This window comes from Lissotriton vulgaris, chromosome 4_1, assembly GCF_964263255.1.
Source record: "Lissotriton vulgaris chromosome 4_1, aLisVul1.2, whole genome shotgun sequence".
Classification (NCBI taxonomy): Eukaryota; Metazoa; Chordata; class Amphibia; order Caudata; family Salamandridae; genus Lissotriton; species Lissotriton vulgaris.
In genome coordinates, this window is record NC_141691.1 from 519,841,848 (window position 1) to 519,854,950 (window position 13,103).

Genomic DNA, 13,103 nt, shown 5'->3' on the forward strand with positions numbered 1-13,103 from the left:
CAGGTGCTCTATGTTGGCGTGAAGTGCAGTACCAGCTCAACAGAAAGGTAAATTGCTGGAAAACCCTGCTGTGATGCATACATCTACTTTGGAGCACTCTTCTCCTTTGCACTCTTGAATGGCTTAAGCGCAATGTATTCTTCCAGCAAGCTGAATAACGAGATAGGTGAGAGAAGGTGTACCAGCTGTCTGTGCGCCATCAGCAGCCACTAGGTGTCCCTCTTGGGTTTTCCCGGGGATCCTGATTGTGCAGGAATTCATCGGTTCAGTAGCAAGGGGGAGAGGATGGCCTGTGCCTGGAAGTGACAGGCAGTCTGGTGGCATCATGAGGATTAAGTTCCGATTCATATTTGCTGTAGAATAAAATATGTTTTCAGCCCCCATGAGCTTTGTCACTCGGAGAGCAGTGTATGAACTTTTGCTGCACGGCTCTGGGCTCCCTGGTGGTCTAGTGGTTAGGATTCGGCGCTCTCACCGCCGCGGCCCGGGTTCGATTCCCGGTCAGGGAAAAGTCCCTCTTCTGACCTTGAAAGCTTTTCCTTCCCGTAGGTCAGGGCTTCTCAAAATGAAGTTGCTTTTCTGACTCACAATTTGCCTAGCATGACGCGGTATCGCTCAAAATATGATTTTCGCAAGGTTCCTTTAGAGCTGCTTCCCATGGTGGGAGGCAAGGCTCTTGAGCAAGTGAGATCCTGTATTCCGAGGCGCGCTTCCTTTTGTAGGCTTCTGACCCCATGGCCTGTGGCAGGTAGTCCTCCTTTGACTGGGCCGCAGGCTTTGTCTCCAAATGGCGTCCTGGACCCACTGCAACCCACCTGTTTGCTAAAACGGAAGTCTGCCTCTGGGTAAGAAAAAGCTGAGCTGCACGTACGGAAAGCGGCAGAGGCCAGAGGCGGGGAGGGTGTGGCAAGGGCTGCCTGATTTGCATAGTGACCTGTTGCATCTTGGGAATGTACAGGCTTTGGAGCTTAACAGGTACTGCAGGTGTCTGCCTGGCCTGAGAGATGCCTGTCTGGTGCTCCCCTCAGGACACACAGGCCTTCCATTCGAGCATGGAGGGTGAGGGACATGGGTCACCCTCATATACAGGGGTGTGGGCATGGGCAGGATAGGTTGTGGGGGACCCGTCAGGGCATTGCCCGTTTGGAAGCCCGTTCGGAAGGCGAGAGGAGGCGGGGCAGGAAACTCTGCTCAATTTCTTTCCCAGAGGCCTGTGGAGAACCCTTTGCACGTTTGAGCCAGCCGGGCCTGCATCAGCAGATCCTGCTCCACTGGGAAGGGAGAGCCTGTAGGCGTAAATCAAAAAAAGGGGAGAAATCTGCAAATTCTAGTGGCAGACCCATGTTGCCCAGGAAGCAATCAGTTTCTCCTGCTCCCTATAGTGGAAAAAGACATAGGAGGTGTATTTCTCTAGGCAGGGGCTCTGTGTAGATGGCACTTCATTGCTCTGGGAAGCATCCATGCTGGTAGAAGAGTAGCAGCAGACTCCACACCTGAGGCTTGAATGGGGACCGTTGGGGAGGGGCAGTGGGAGGCCGAGGAGGGCGGAGGAAAATGCTTTTCAAAAGCATCTGCACGTTCCTACAAACCTGCTGAAAACCCATACCAGGAATGGGGCTCGAACCCATGCGGACAAACGTCCATTGGATCTTAAGTCCAACGCCTTAACCACTCGGCCACCCTGGTGAGACCCAAGGATTTACTTTCTTCAACTCCCTTTTTATGCTTGCTACTGTAGCACCAGCTGTCCAGCAAGAGGTGATTGCAGAGTTAAAAGGCTTTTGCAGGAGGTTAAAAGTAATTGCTTATAACAAACACACTGTGTGACACCTAACTTTCTCCCACTCGGACCTTACCGTTAATTTTTATATTGGAGTTAGCTTAGTCACAATAAGGGGGTGAGCAAGGCAGGCACACTAGAGCATCTACTCCCTGGTGGTCTAGTGGCTAGGATTCGGCGCTTTCACCGCCGCGGCCCGGGTTCGATTCCCGGTCAGGGAAGATCCCTCTAAAGCATAGATTGCTTAATTTGTCTGTGTATCTTTTTTAAAAGAAGGTCTTTAAAAAGGCACCCCTCCCAATAGATGAAAGCGGAGGAATGGGGCTTGTTCTCCTGTGCCCCAGGTTGCTTTGCCCCCATTGACCTAAGCCACCTTTGTGCGCACGCAGTCCCCCACCCAGTCAGGTGCTCTATGTTGGCGTGAAGTGCAGTACCAGCTCAACAGAAAGGTAAATTGCTGGAAAACCCTGCTGTGATGCATACATCTACTTTGGAGCACTCTTCTCCTTTGCACTCTTGAATGGCTTAAGCGCAATGTATTCTTCCAGCAAGCTGAATAACGAGATAGGTGAGAGAAGGTGTACCAGCTGTCTGTGCGCCATCAGCAGCCACTAGGTGTCCCTCTTGGGTTTTCCCGGGGATCCTGATTGTGCAGGAATTCATCGGTTCAGTAGCAAGGGGGAGAGGATGGCCTGTGCCTGGAAGTGACAGGCAGTCTGGTGGCATCATGAGGATTAAGTTCCGATTCATATTTGCTGTAGAATAAAATATGTTTTCAGCCCCCATGAGCTTTGTCACTCGGAGAGCAGTGTATGAACTTTTGCTGCACGGCTCTGGGCTCCCTGGTGGTCTAGTGGTTAGGATTCGGCGCTCTCACCGCCGCGGCCCGGGTTCGATTCCCGGTCAGGGAAAAGTCCCTCTTCTGACCTTGAAAGCTTTTCCTTCCCGTAGGTCAGGGCTTCTCAAAATGAAGTTGCTTTTCTGACTCACAATTTGCCTAGCATGACGCGGTATCGCTCAAAATATGATTTTCGCAAGGTTCCTTTAGAGCTGCTTCCCATGGTGGGAGGCAAGGCTCTTGAGCAAGTGAGATCCTGTATTCCGAGGCGCGCTTCCTTTTGTAGGCTTCTGACCCCATGGCCTGTGGCAGGTAGTCCTCCTTTGACTGGGCCGCAGGCTTTGTCTCCAAATGGCGTCCTGGACCCACTGCAACCCACCTGTTTGCTAAAACGGAAGTCTGCCTCTGGGTAAGAAAAAGCTGAGCTGCACGTACGGAAAGCGGCAGAGGCCAGAGGCGGGGAGGGTGTGGCAAGGGCTGCCTGATTTGCATAGTGACCTGTTGCATCTTGGGAATGTACAGGCTTTGGAGCTTAACAGGTACTGCAGGTGTCTGCCTGGCCTGAGAGATGCCTGTCTGGTGCTCCCCTCAGGACACACAGGCCTTCCATTCGAGCATGGAGGGTGAGGGACATGGGTCACCCTCATATACAGGGGTGTGGGCATGGGCAGGATAGGTTGTGGGGGACCCGTCAGGGCATTGCCCGTTTGGAAGCCCGTTCGGAAGGCGAGAGGAGGCGGGGCAGGAAACTCTGCTCAATTTCTTTCCCAGAGGCCTGTGGAGAACCCTTTGCACGTTTGAGCCAGCCGGGCCTGCATCAGCAGATCCTGCTCCACTGGGAAGGGAGAGCCTGTAGGCGTAAATCAAAAAAAGGGGAGAAATCTGCAAATTCTAGTGGCAGACCCATGTTGCCCAGGAAGCAATCAGTTTCTCCTGCTCCCTATAGTGGAAAAAGACATAGGAGGTGTATTTCTCTAGGCAGGGGCTCTGTGTAGATGGCACTTCATTGCTCTGGGAAGCATCCATGCTGGTAGAAGAGTAGCAGCAGACTCCACACCTGAGGCTTGAATGGGGACCGTTGGGGAGGGGCAGTGGGAGGCCGAGGAGGGCGGAGGAAAATGCTTTTCAAAAGCATCTGCACGTTCCTACAAACCTGCTGAAAACCCATACCAGGAATGGGGCTCGAACCCATGCGGACAAACGTCCATTGGATCTTAAGTCCAACGCCTTAACCACTCGGCCACCCTGGTGAGACCCAAGGATTTACTTTCTTCAACTCCCTTTTTATGCTTGCTACTGTAGCACCAGCTGTCCAGCAAGAGGTGATTGCAGAGTTAAAAGGCTTTTGCAGGAGGTTAAAAGTAATTGCTTATAACAAACACACTGTGTGACACCTAACTTTCTCCCACTCGGACCTTACCGTTAATTTTTATATTGGAGTTAGCTTAGTCACAATAAGGGGGTGAGCAAGGCAGGCACACTAGAGCATCTACTCCCTGGTGGTCTAGTGGCTAGGATTCGGCGCTTTCACCGCCGCGGCCCGGGTTCGATTCCCGGTCAGGGAAGATCCCTCTAAAGCATAGATTGCTTAATTTGTCTGTGTATCTTTTTTAAAAGAAGGTCTTTAAAAAGGCACCCCTCCCAATAGATGAAAGCGGAGGAATGGGGCTTGTTCTCCTGTGCCCCAGGTTGCTTTGCCCCCATTGACCTAAGCCACCTTTGTGCGCACGCAGTCCCCCACCCAGTCAGGTGCTCTATGTTGGCGTGAAGTGCAGTACCAGCTCAACAGAAAGGTAAATTGCTGGAAAACCCTGCTGTGATGCATACATCTACTTTGGAGCACTCTTCTCCTTTGCACTCTTGAATCGCTTAAGCGCAATGTATTCTTCCAGCAAGCTGAATAACGAGATAGGTGAGAGAAGGTGTACCAGCTGTCTGTGCGCCATCAGCAGCCACTAAGTGTCCCTCTTGGGTTTTCCCGGGGATCCTGATTGTGCAGGAATTCATCGGTTCAGTAGCAAGGGGGAGAGGATGGCCTGTGCCTGGAAGTGACAGGCAGTCTGGTGGCATCATGAGGATTAAGTTCCGATTCATATTTGCTGTAGAATAAAATATGTTTTCAGCCCCCATGAGCTTTGTCACTCGGAGAGCAGTGTATGAACTTTTGCTGCACGGCTCTGGGCTCCCTGGTGGTCTAGTGGTTAGGATTCGGCGCTCTCACCGCCGCGGCCCGGGTTCGATTCCCGGTCAGGGAAAAGTCCCTCTTCTGACCTTGAAAGCTTTTCCTTCCCGTAGGTCAGGGCTTCTCAAAATGAAGTTGCTTTTCTGACTCACAATTTGCCTAGCATGACGCAGTATCGCTCAAAATATGATTTTCGCAAGGTTCCTTTAGAGCTGCTTCCCATGGTGGGAGGCAAGGCTCTTGAGCAAGTGAGATCCTGTATTCCGAGGCGCGCTTCCTTTTGTAGGCTTCTGACCCCATGGCCTGTGGCAGGTAGTCCTCCTTTGACTGGGCCGCAGGCTTTGTCTCCAAATGGCGTCCTGGACCCACTGCAACCCACCTGTTTGCTAAAACGGAAGTCTGCCTCTGGGTAAGAAAAAGCTGAGCTGCACGTACGGAAAGCGGCAGAGGCCAGAGGCGGGGAGGGTGTGGCAAGGGCTGCCTGATTTGCATAGTGACCTGTTGCATCTTGGGAATGTACAGGCTTTGGAGCTTAACAGGTACTGCAGGTGTCTGCCTGGCCTGAGAGATGCCTGTCTGGTGCTCCCCTCAGGACACACAGGCCTTCCATTCGAGCATGGAGGGTGAGGGACATGGGTCACCCTCATATACAGGGGTGTGGGCATGGGCAGGATAGGTTGTGGGGGACCCGTCAGGGCATTGCCCGTTTGGAAGCCCGTTCGGAAGGCGAGAGGAGGCGGGGCAGGAAACTCTGCTCAATTTCTTTCCCAGAGGCCTGTGGAGAACCCTTTGCACGTTTGAGCCAGCCGGGCCTGCATCAGCAGATCCTGCTCCACTGGGAAGGGAGAGCCTGTAGGCGTAAATCAAAAAAAGGGGAGAAATCTGCAAATTCTAGTGGCAGACCCATGTTGCCCAGGAAGCAATCAGTTTCTCCTGCTCCCTATAGTGGAAAAAGACATAGGAGGTGTATTTCTCTAGGCAGGGGCTCTGTGTAGATGGCACTTCATTGCTCTGGGAAGCATCCATGCTGGTAGAAGAGTAGCAGCAGACTCCACACCTGAGGCTTGAATGGGGACCGTTGGGGAGGGGCAGTGGGAGGCCGAGGAGGGCGGAGGAAAATGCTTTTCAAAAGCATCTGCACGTTCCTACAAACCTGCTGAAAACCCATACCAGGAATGGGGCTCGAACCCATGCGGACAAACGTCCATTGGATCTTAAGTCCAACGCCTTAACCACTCGGCCACCCTGGTGAGACCCAAGGATTTACTTTCTTCAACTCCCTTTTTATGCTTGCTACTGTAGCACCAGCTGTCCAGCAAGAGGTGATTGCAGAGTTAAAAGGCTTTTGCAGGAGGTTAAAAGTAATTGCTTATAACAAACACACTGTGTGACACCTAACTTTCTCCCACTCGGACCTTACCGTTAATTTTTATATTGGAGTTAGCTTAGTCACAATAAGGGGGTGAGCAAGGCAGGCACACTAGAGCATCTACTCCCTGGTGGTCTAGTGGCTAGGATTCGGCGCTTTCACCGCCGCGGCCCGGGTTCGATTCCCGGTCAGGGAAGATCCCTCTAAAGCATAGATTGCTTAATTTGTCTGTGTATCTTTTTTAAAAGAAGGTCTTTAAAAAGGCACCCCTCCCAATAGATGAAAGCGGAGGAATGGGGCTTGTTCTCCTGTGCCCCAGGTTGCTTTGCCCCCATTGACCTAAGCCACCTTTGTGCGCACGCAGTCCCCCACCCAGTCAGGTGCTCTATGTTGGCGTGAAGTGCAGTACCAGCTCAACAGAAAGGTAAATTGCTGGAAAACCCTGCTGTGATGCATACATCTACTTTGGAGCACTCTTCTCCTTTGCACTCTTGAATGGCTTAAGCGCAATGTATTCTTCCAGCAAGCTGAATAACGAGATAGGTGAGAGAAGGTGTACCAGCTGTCTGTGCGCCATCAGCAGCCACTAGGTGTCCCTCTTGGGTTTTCCCGGGGATCCTGATTGTGCAGGAATTCATCGGTTCAGTAGCAAGGGGGAGAGGATGGCCTGTGCCTGGAAGTGACAGGCAGTCTGGTGGCATCATGAGGATTAAGTTCCGATTCATATTTGCTGTAGAATAAAATATGTTTTCAGCCCCCATGAGCTTTGTCACTCGGAGAGCAGTGTATGAACTTTTGCTGCACGGCTCTGGGCTCCCTGGTGGTCTAGTGGTTAGGATTCGGCGCTCTCACCGCCGCGGCCCGGGTTCGATTCCCGGTCAGGGAAAAGTCCCTCTTCTGACCTTGAAAGCTTTTCCTTCCCGTAGGTCAGGGCTTCTCAAAATGAAGTTGCTTTTCTGACTCACAATTTGCCTAGCATGACGCAGTATCGCTCAAAATATGATTTTCGCAAGGTTCCTTTAGAGCTGCTTCCCATGGTGGGAGGCAAGGCTCTTGAGCAAGTGAGATCCTGTATTCCGAGGCGCGCTTCCTTTTGTAGGCTTCTGACCCCATGGCCTGTGGCAGGTAGTCCTCCTTTGACTGGGCCGCAGGCTTTGTCTCCAAATGGCGTCCTGGACCCACTGCAACCCACCTGTTTGCTAAAACGGAAGTCTGCCTCTGGGTAAGAAAAAGCTGAGCTGCACGTACGGAAAGCGGCAGAGGCCAGAGGCGGGGAGGGTGTGGCAAGGGCTGCCTGATTTGCATAGTGACCTGTTGCATCTTGGGAATGTACAGGCTTTGGAGCTTAACAGGTACTGCAGGTGTCTGCCTGGCCTGAGAGATGCCTGTCTGGTGCTCCCCTCAGGACACACAGGCCTTCCATTCGAGCATGGAGGGTGAGGGACATGGGTCACCCTCATATACAGGGGTGTGGGCATGGGCAGGATAGGTTGTGGGGGACCCGTCAGGGCATTGCCCGTTTGGAAGCCCGTTCGGAAGGCGAGAGGAGGCGGGGCAGGAAACTCTGCTCAATTTCTTTCCCAGAGGCCTGTGGAGAACCCTTTGCACGTTTGAGCCAGCCGGGCCTGCATCAGCAGATCCTGCTCCACTGGGAAGGGAGAGCCTGTAGGCGTAAATCAAAAAAAGGGGAGAAATCTGCAAATTCTAGTGGCAGACCCATGTTGCCCAGGAAGCAATCAGTTTCTCCTGCTCCCTATAGTGGAAAAAGACATAGGAGGTGTATTTCTCTAGGCAGGGGCTCTGTGTAGATGGCACTTCATTGCTCTGGGAAGCATCCATGCTGGTAGAAGAGTAGCAGCAGACTCCACACCTGAGGCTTGAATGGGGACCGTTGGGGAGGGGCAGTGGGAGGCCGAGGAGGGCGGAGGAAAATGCTTTTCAAAAGCATCTGCACGTTCCTACAAACCTGCTGAAAACCCATACCAGGAATGGGGCTCGAACCCATGCGGACAAACGTCCATTGGATCTTAAGTCCAACGCCTTAACCACTCGGCCACCCTGGTGAGACCCAAGGATTTACTTTCTTCAACTCCCTTTTTATGCTTGCTACTGTAGCACCAGCTGTCCCGCAAGAGGTGATTGCAGAGTTAAAAGGCTTTTGCAGGAGGTTAAAAGTAATTGCTTATAACAAACACACTGTGTGACACCTAACTTTCTCCCACTCGGACCTTACCGTTAATTTTTATATTGGAGTTAGCTTAGTCACAATAAGGGGGTGAGCAAGACAGTTACACTAGAGCATCTACTCCCTGGTGGTCTAGTGGCTAGGATTCGGCGCTTTCACCGCCGCGGCCCGGGTTCGATTCCCGGTCAGGGAAGATCCCTCTAAAGCATAGATTGCTTAATTTGTCTGTGTATCTTTTTTAAAAGAAGGTCTTTAAAAAGGCACCCCTCCCAATAGATGAAAGCGGAGGAATGGGGCTTGTTCTCCTGTGCCCCAGGTTGCTTTGCCCCCATTGACCTAAGCCACCTTTGTGCGCACGCAGTCCCCCACCCAGTCAGGTGCTCTATGTTGGCGTGAAGTGCAGTACCAGCTCAACAGAAAGGTAAATTGCTGGAAAACCCTGCTGTGATGCATACATCTACTTTGGAGCACTCTTCTCCTTTGCACTCTTGAATGGCTTAAGCGCAATGTATTCTTCCAGCAAGCTGAATAACGAGATAGGTGAGAGAAGGTGTACCAGCTGTCTGTGCGCCATCAGCAGCCACTAGGTGTCCCTCTTGGGTTTTCCCGGGGATCCTGATTGTGCAGGAATTCATCGGTTCAGTAGCAAGGGGGAGAGGATGGCCTGTGCCTGGAAGTGACAGGCAGTCTGGTGGCATCATGAGGATTAAGTTCCGATTCATATTTGCTGTAGAATAAAATATGTTTTCAGCCCCCATGAGCTTTGTCACTCGGAGAGCAGTGTATGAACTTTTGCTGCACGGCTCTGGGCTCCCTGGTGGTCTAGTGGTTAGGATTCGGCGCTCTCACCGCCGCGGCCCGGGTTCGATTCCCGGTCAGGGAAAAGTCCCTCTTCTGACCTTGAAAGCTTTTCCTTCCCGTAGGTCAGGGCTTCTCAAAATGAAGTTGCTTTTCTGACTCACAATTTGCCTAGCATGACGCAGTATCGCTCAAAATATGATTTTCGCAAGGTTCCTTTAGAGCTGCTTCCCATGGTGGGAGGCAAGGCTCTTGAGCAAGTGAGATCCTGTATTCCGAGGCGCGCTTCCTTTTGTAGGCTTCTGACCCCATGGCCTGTGGCAGGTAGTCCTCCTTTGACTGGGCCGCAGGCTTTGTCTCCAAATGGCGTCCTGGACCCACTGCAACCCACCTGTTTGCTAAAACGGAAGTCTGCCTCTGGGTAAGAAAAAGCTGAGCTGCACGTACGGAAAGCGGCAGAGGCCAGAGGCGGGGAGGGTGTGGCAAGGGCTGCCTGATTTGCATAGTGACGTGTTGCATCTTGGGAATGTACAGGCTTTGGAGCTTAACAGGTACTGCAGGTGTCTGCCTGGCCTGAGAGATGCCTGTCTGGTGCTCCCCTCAGGACACACAGGCCTTCCATTCGAGCATGGAGGGTGAGGGACATGGGTCACCCTCATATACAGGGGTGTGGGCATGGGCAGGATAGGTTGTGGGGGACCCGTCAGGGCATTGCCCGTTTGGAAGCCCGTTCGGAAGGCGAGAGGAGGCGGGGCAGGAAACTCTGCTCAATTTCTTTCCCAGAGGCCTGTGGAGAACCCTTTGCACGTTTGAGCCAGCCGGGCCTGCATCAGCAGATCCTGCTCCACTGGGAAGGGAGAGCCTGTAGGCGTAAATCAAAAAAAGGGGAGAAATCTGCAAATTCTAGTGGCAGACCCATGTTGCCCAGGAAGCAATCAGTTTCTCCTGCTCCCTATAGTGGAAAAAGACATAGGAGGTGTATTTCTCTAGGCAGGGGCTCTGTGTAGATGGCACTTCATTGCTCTGGGAAGCATCCATGCTGGTAGAAGAGTAGCAGCAGACTCCACACCTGAGGCTTGAATGGGGACCGTTGGGGAGGGGCAGTGGGAGGCCGAGGAGGGCGGAGGAAAATGCTTTTCAAAAGCATCTGCACGTTCCTACAAACCTGCTGAAAACCCATACCAGGAATGGGGCTCGAACCCATGCGGACAAACGTCCATTGGATCTTAAGTCCAACGCCTTAACCACTCGGCCACCCTGGTGAGACCCAAGGATTTACTTTCTTCAACTCCCTTTTTATGCTTGCTACTGTAGCACCAGCTGTCCAGCAAGAGGTGATTGCAGAGTTAAAAGGCTTTTGCAGGAGGTTAAAAGTAATTGCTTATAACAAACACACTGTGTGACACCTAACTTTCTCCCACTCGGACCTTACCGTTAATTTTTATATTGGAGTTAGCTTAGTCACAATAAGGGGGTGAGCAAGGCAGGCACACTAGAGCATCTACTCCCTGGTGGTCTAGTGGCTAGGATTCGGCGCTTTCACCGCCGCGGCCCGGGTTCGATTCCCGGTCAGGGAAGATCCCTCTAAAGCATAGATTGCTTAATTTGTCTGTGTATCTTTTTTAAAAGAAGGTCTTTAAAAAGGCACCCCTCCCAATAGATGAAAGCGGAGGAATGGGGCTTGTTCTCCTGTGCCCCAGGTTGCTTTGCCCCCATTGACCTAAGCCACCTTTGTGCGCACGCAGTCCCCCACCCAGTCAGGTGCTCTATGTTGGCGTGAAGTGCAGTACCAGCTCAACAGAAAGGTAAATTGCTGGAAAACCCTGCTGTGATGCATACATCTACTTTGGAGCACTCTTCTCCTTTGCACTCTTGAATCGCTTAAGCGCAATGTATTCTTCCAGCAAGCTGAATAACGAGATAGGTGAGAGAAGGTGTACCAGCTGTCTGTGCGCCATCAGCAGCCACTAAGTGTCCCTCTTGGGTTTTCCCGGGGATCCTGATTGTGCAGGAATTCATCGGTTCAGTAGCAAGGGGGAGAGGATGGCCTGTGCCTGGAAGTGACAGGCAGTCTGGTGGCATCATGAGGATTAAGTTCCGATTCATATTTGCTGTAGAATAAAATATGTTTTCAGCCCCCATGAGCTTTGTCACTCGGAGAGCAGTGTATGAACTTTTGCTGCACGGCTCTGGGCTCCCTGGTGGTCTAGTGGTTAGGATTCGGCGCTCTCACCGCCGCGGCCCGGGTTCGATTCCCGGTCAGGGAAAAGTCCCTCTTCTGACCTTGAAAGCTTTTCCTTCCCGTAGGTCAGGGCTTCTCAAAATGAAGTTGCTTTTCTGACTCACAATTTGCCTAGCATGACGCAGTATCGCTCAAAATATGATTTTCGCAAGGTTCCTTTAGAGCTGCTTCCCATGGTGGGAGGCAAGGCTCTTGAGCAAGTGAGATCCTGTATTCCGAGGCGCGCTTCCTTTTGTAGGCTTCTGACCCCATGGCCTGTGGCAGGTAGTCCTCCTTTGACTGGGCCGCAGGCTTTGTCTCCAAATGGCGTCCTGGACCCACTGCAACCCACCTGTTTGCTAAAACGGAAGTCTGCCTCTGGGTAAGAAAAAGCTGAGCTGCACGTACGGAAAGCGGCAGAGGCCAGAGGCGGGGAGGGTGTGGCAAGGGCTGCCTGATTTGCATAGTGACCTGTTGCATCTTGGGAATGTACAGGCTTTGGAGCTTAACAGGTACTGCAGGTGTCTGCCTGGCCTGAGAGATGCCTGTCTGGTGCTCCCCTCAGGACACACAGGCCTTCCATTCGAGCATGGAGGGTGAGGGACATGGGTCACCCTCATATACAGGGGTGTGGGCATGGGCAGGATAGGTTGTGGGGGACCCGTCAGGGCATTGCCCGTTTGGAAGCCCGTTCGGAAGGCGAGAGGAGGCGGGGCAGGAAACTCTGCTCAATTTCTTTCCCAGAGGCCTGTGGAGAACCCTTTGCACGTTTGAGCCAGCCGGGCCTGCATCAGCAGATCCTGCTCCACTGGGAAGGGAGAGCCTGTAGGCGTAAATCAAAAAAAGGGGAGAAATCTGCAAATTCTAGTGGCAGACCCATGTTGCCCAGGAAGCAATCAGTTTCTCCTGCTCCCTATAGTGGAAAAAGACATAGGAGGTGTATTTCTCTAGGCAGGGGCTCTGTGTAGATGGCACTTCATTGCTCTGGGAAGCATCCATGCTGGTAGAAGAGAAGCAGCAGACTCCACACCTGAGGCTTGAATGGGGACCGTTGGGGAGGGGCAGTGGGAGGCCGAGGAGGGCGGAGGAAAATGCTTTTCAAAAGCATCTGCACGTTCCTACAAACCTGCTGAAAACCCATACCAGGAATGGGGCTCGAACCCATGCGGACAAACGTCCATTGGATCTTAAGTCCAACGCCTTAACCACTCGGCCACCCTGGTGAGACCCAAGGATTTACTTTCTTCAACTCCCTTTTTATGCTTGCTACTGTAGCACCAGCTGTCCAGCAAGAGGTGATTGCAGAGTTAAAAGGCTTTTGCAGGAGGTTAAAAGTAATTGCTTATAACAAACACACTGTGTGACACCTAACTTTCTCCCACTCGGACCTTACCGTTAATTTTTATATTGGAGTTAGCTTAGTCACAATAAGGGGGTGAGCAAGGCAGGCACACTAGAGCATCTACTCCCTGGTGGTCTAGTGGCTAGGATTCGGCGCTTTCACCGCCGCGGCCCGGGTTCGATTCCCGGTCAGGGAAGATCCCTCTAAAGCATAGATTGCTTAATTTGTCTGTGTATCTTTTTTAAAAGAAGGTCTTTAAAAAGGCACCCCTCCCAATAGATGAAAGCGGAGGAATGGGGCTTGTTCTCCTGTGCCCCAGGTTGCTTTGCCCCCATTGACCTAAGCCACCTTTGTGCGCACGCAGTCCCCCACCCAGTCAGGTGCTCTA

General features: G+C 52.3%; 18 non-coding genes across 18 annotated transcripts; 12 read left to right on the plus strand and 6 right to left on the minus strand.

Moving 5' to 3' along the window:
* Positions 1 to 437: 437 nt before the first annotated feature.
* On the plus strand, positions 438 to 509 carry TRNAE-CUC (transfer RNA glutamic acid (anticodon CUC)). Its single transcript has one exon. It is a non-coding gene; the product is annotated as a tRNA-Glu (tRNA).
* Positions 510 to 1,603: 1,094 nt separating this feature from the next.
* TRNAL-UAA (transfer RNA leucine (anticodon UAA)) lies at positions 1,604 to 1,686 on the minus strand. The gene has a single exon. It is a non-coding gene; the product is annotated as a tRNA-Leu (tRNA).
* A 243-nt stretch (positions 1,687 to 1,929) lies between these two features.
* On the plus strand, positions 1,930 to 2,001 carry TRNAE-UUC (transfer RNA glutamic acid (anticodon UUC)). Its single transcript has one exon. It is a non-coding gene; the product is annotated as a tRNA-Glu (tRNA).
* A 618-nt stretch (positions 2,002 to 2,619) lies between these two features.
* Positions 2,620 to 2,691, plus strand: TRNAE-CUC (transfer RNA glutamic acid (anticodon CUC)). The gene has a single exon. It is a non-coding gene; the product is annotated as a tRNA-Glu (tRNA).
* Positions 2,692 to 3,785: 1,094 nt separating this feature from the next.
* Positions 3,786 to 3,868, minus strand: TRNAL-UAA (transfer RNA leucine (anticodon UAA)). Its single transcript has one exon. It is a non-coding gene; the product is annotated as a tRNA-Leu (tRNA).
* Positions 3,869 to 4,111: 243 nt separating this feature from the next.
* TRNAE-UUC (transfer RNA glutamic acid (anticodon UUC)) lies at positions 4,112 to 4,183 on the plus strand. The gene has a single exon. It is a non-coding gene; the product is annotated as a tRNA-Glu (tRNA).
* A 618-nt stretch (positions 4,184 to 4,801) lies between these two features.
* TRNAE-CUC (transfer RNA glutamic acid (anticodon CUC)) lies at positions 4,802 to 4,873 on the plus strand. The gene has a single exon. It is a non-coding gene; the product is annotated as a tRNA-Glu (tRNA).
* Positions 4,874 to 5,967: 1,094 nt separating this feature from the next.
* Positions 5,968 to 6,050, minus strand: TRNAL-UAA (transfer RNA leucine (anticodon UAA)). The gene has a single exon. It is a non-coding gene; the product is annotated as a tRNA-Leu (tRNA).
* A 243-nt stretch (positions 6,051 to 6,293) lies between these two features.
* Positions 6,294 to 6,365, plus strand: TRNAE-UUC (transfer RNA glutamic acid (anticodon UUC)). The gene has a single exon. It is a non-coding gene; the product is annotated as a tRNA-Glu (tRNA).
* Positions 6,366 to 6,983: 618 nt separating this feature from the next.
* Positions 6,984 to 7,055, plus strand: TRNAE-CUC (transfer RNA glutamic acid (anticodon CUC)). Its single transcript has one exon. It is a non-coding gene; the product is annotated as a tRNA-Glu (tRNA).
* Positions 7,056 to 8,149: 1,094 nt separating this feature from the next.
* TRNAL-UAA (transfer RNA leucine (anticodon UAA)) lies at positions 8,150 to 8,232 on the minus strand. The gene has a single exon. It is a non-coding gene; the product is annotated as a tRNA-Leu (tRNA).
* Positions 8,233 to 8,475: 243 nt separating this feature from the next.
* TRNAE-UUC (transfer RNA glutamic acid (anticodon UUC)) lies at positions 8,476 to 8,547 on the plus strand. The gene has a single exon. It is a non-coding gene; the product is annotated as a tRNA-Glu (tRNA).
* Positions 8,548 to 9,165: 618 nt separating this feature from the next.
* Positions 9,166 to 9,237, plus strand: TRNAE-CUC (transfer RNA glutamic acid (anticodon CUC)). The gene has a single exon. It is a non-coding gene; the product is annotated as a tRNA-Glu (tRNA).
* Positions 9,238 to 10,331: 1,094 nt separating this feature from the next.
* On the minus strand, positions 10,332 to 10,414 carry TRNAL-UAA (transfer RNA leucine (anticodon UAA)). Its single transcript has one exon. It is a non-coding gene; the product is annotated as a tRNA-Leu (tRNA).
* Positions 10,415 to 10,657: 243 nt separating this feature from the next.
* Positions 10,658 to 10,729, plus strand: TRNAE-UUC (transfer RNA glutamic acid (anticodon UUC)). The gene has a single exon. It is a non-coding gene; the product is annotated as a tRNA-Glu (tRNA).
* Positions 10,730 to 11,347: 618 nt separating this feature from the next.
* On the plus strand, positions 11,348 to 11,419 carry TRNAE-CUC (transfer RNA glutamic acid (anticodon CUC)). Its single transcript has one exon. It is a non-coding gene; the product is annotated as a tRNA-Glu (tRNA).
* Positions 11,420 to 12,513: 1,094 nt separating this feature from the next.
* On the minus strand, positions 12,514 to 12,596 carry TRNAL-UAA (transfer RNA leucine (anticodon UAA)). The gene has a single exon. It is a non-coding gene; the product is annotated as a tRNA-Leu (tRNA).
* A 243-nt stretch (positions 12,597 to 12,839) lies between these two features.
* Positions 12,840 to 12,911, plus strand: TRNAE-UUC (transfer RNA glutamic acid (anticodon UUC)). Its single transcript has one exon. It is a non-coding gene; the product is annotated as a tRNA-Glu (tRNA).
* Positions 12,912 to 13,103: the final 192 nt, after the last annotated feature.